The sequence below is a fragment of the Montipora capricornis genome, chromosome 13 (assembly GCF_036669925.1).
Source record: "Montipora capricornis isolate CH-2021 chromosome 13, ASM3666992v2, whole genome shotgun sequence".
NCBI lineage: Eukaryota > Metazoa > Cnidaria > Anthozoa > Scleractinia > Acroporidae > Montipora > Montipora capricornis.
In genome coordinates this window covers 8,593,616-8,596,115 of record NC_090895.1, presented here as the reverse complement: position 1 = coordinate 8,596,115, position 2,500 = coordinate 8,593,616, and the positions used below count along the sequence as shown (strand labels likewise).

General features: G+C 45.6%; 1 protein-coding gene and 1 pseudogene across 3 annotated transcripts in view; both read left to right on the top strand.

Moving 5' to 3' along the window:
• The window catches only part of LOC138029724 (uncharacterized), a 128,621-nt gene that overhangs the window by 72,283 nt on the left and 53,838 nt on the right, over positions 1–2,500 (top strand). The gene's annotated exons all lie outside the window — the stretch shown is intronic.
• The window catches only part of LOC138029432 (uncharacterized), an 8,732-nt pseudogene that overhangs the window by 5,870 nt on the left and 362 nt on the right, over positions 1–2,500 (top strand).

Below are 2,500 nucleotides of genomic sequence, written 5' to 3'. Positions count from 1 at the left end.
AAAGGTGAATGGACAGAACCTAAAGATGGAGCTAGATACAGGTTCAGCGATATCCACACTACCCTTTCAGAAATACAAGGAATTGTTCCCAAAAACACCCCTCGTAAAGACAGAAGCCATTCTGAAGACATACTCAGGAGAAAGGCTTACACCCGAGGGCAAACTTGATGTTCGCGTGGAACACAACAACCAAGTCAAGGACTTGACATTATATGTCGTAAACACGCACGGTCGCGCTCTGTTTGGGAGAGATTGGCTGCATCAAATCCAACTTGACTGGAAGCTCATCTGTTCCATTGCACACATACAGCCGACACAGGAAACTCAGAAAAGATTAGAGAGGCTCCTTGAAGATTACAGTGAAATATTCCAAGATGGAGTTGGCACGCTCAAGTCGACGAAAGCAAAACTCACTTTAAAGGAAGGTAACCAACCTGAGTTTTGCGAAGCAAGACCCGTGCCCTATGCCATTAAACCAAAGGTAGAAGTAGAGCTGAAGCGTCTGGAAAGAGAAGTTATAATACATAAAGTCAAATTCAGCGACTGGGCGACCCCGGTTGTACCAGTAGTTAAACCAAATGGTACCGTACGAATCTGTGGCGACTACAAGAACACAGTAAACCCTCAGCTACAAGTGGAAGAATACCCACTCCCCCGCATTGATGACATTTTCGCAAAGCTTGCGGGAGGACAGTCATTTACTAAAATTGATCTTAAACAGGCCTATCACCAGATGGAGTTAGATGAAAACTCACAAGAGGATTTGACGATCAACACTCATCAAGGGTTATACCGATATAACCGCCTTGTATTCGGAATAACCTCAGCCCCAGCCATTTGGCAAAGATCAATAGATCAAGTCTTAGACGGAGTGGGAGGTACAAGTTGCATTCTGGACGACATCATCATTACAGGCAAGAACGACCAAGAACACCTTGACCACCTGGAAGAAGTTCTAAAGAGGTTGCAAGAACATGGTCTACGAGCAAACCGGGAAAAGTGCGAGTTCTTCCAAAAGAAAGTAACCTACTGTGGCCATGAAGTAGACAAGGATGGATTACACAAAACACAAGAGAAAGTTGATGCAGTTGTCAATGCCCCAAGGCCAGAGAATGTACAACAAGTTCGTTCATTTTTGGGACTAGTCAACTACTACCACAAGGTCCTGCCCAACCTAGTCACCACCTTAAACCCCCTGAATCAGCTCTTAGAACAAGGTAAACAATGGAAGTGGACCACAGACTGTGAGGAGGCTTTCATAAAAGTGAAGGAGCTCATCGCGTCAGACATGGTCCTCACCCACTATGATCCCATACCACCCCGCTACGAATGGTTTGGCCGAGCGGTTCGTACAAACGTTCAAACAAGCTCTGCGGGCAGCAGCAACCGAAAGGAATCCACTCTCCTGGAAACTGGCGAACTTCTTACTAGCCTATAGAACAACACCCCATGCAACAACAGGGGAGACGCCAGCCATGCTACTCATGGGAAGGAATATTTGGACAAGACTTGATGCACTAAAGCCCAACATACGGAAGAGAGTAGAGGATAAGCAGCAAGACCTGGAGTTGAGTCTAAGCAATAGACACAGACGCAAGCTGGATGTAGGTCAAGAAGTTGTTGCCAGAGACTATCGTGGCGGAAACAAGTGGATGCCTGGGGTCATAACAATTCAGAGGGGACCCTTAACATATGAAGTTAGAATTGCACCCAACACAGTTTGGCGGAGACACATTGATCAACTCAAGGGGTCTGCCCTGCCCCTAAGATCTGACCAAGGGGGCGAACAACAACAACAGAGCCCAGCTGTGTTCACAGCTATCCCACAAACAGCAAGCAATATTGGAAGAGAAGTTCCGCAGTTCCCGACACCTGACAACATTGAGGGTTCAAGTACAGAGGAACATATCAGCGCCACCCCTGTCAGTACCGCAAGGGACCAGGCGACTGTTGCCCTTAGCAGCACGGGGACACCGGCTAGACGTTATCCGGCTCGGTTACGGAAACCACCTGAAAGACTGAACTTATAACTGACTTTGCTTGTTTGTTGAAACTGCTCGTATGTAATTGGGGGGAGGGATGCTATGTCACAACAGTTATTCAGCGTGTTACCTTTTTACATGCGCACGCATGCCATGCGCTTTTTCAGCAGTATTTGAGAGATCGCCATGTTTAATAAAACTACTTGACTGTTGCGTTAGAGAAAGAGTCCATTCTCTGTCGTGAGACACAACACAATGAACTCCATGTTAGATAAGCAACCTAGAGGAGAGGCAATTGAAAAAATGGAAAAGAGAAGGAGTATGGGTGTTGCTGATATCCCACCTACAATTCCTGGTATTTGTTACATACTTCTGTTTCCTTTGAGCAAGAATTTAAAAGACTTTACATTTTTACCCTTTTTATACTGTAGTTACTGTTTTGTCCCAACAAGCTGTCAGGCAAGTTTGATGAGTAGACGCTTATTGTGTAACATTCTTTTTTGTCACCATAACACTTG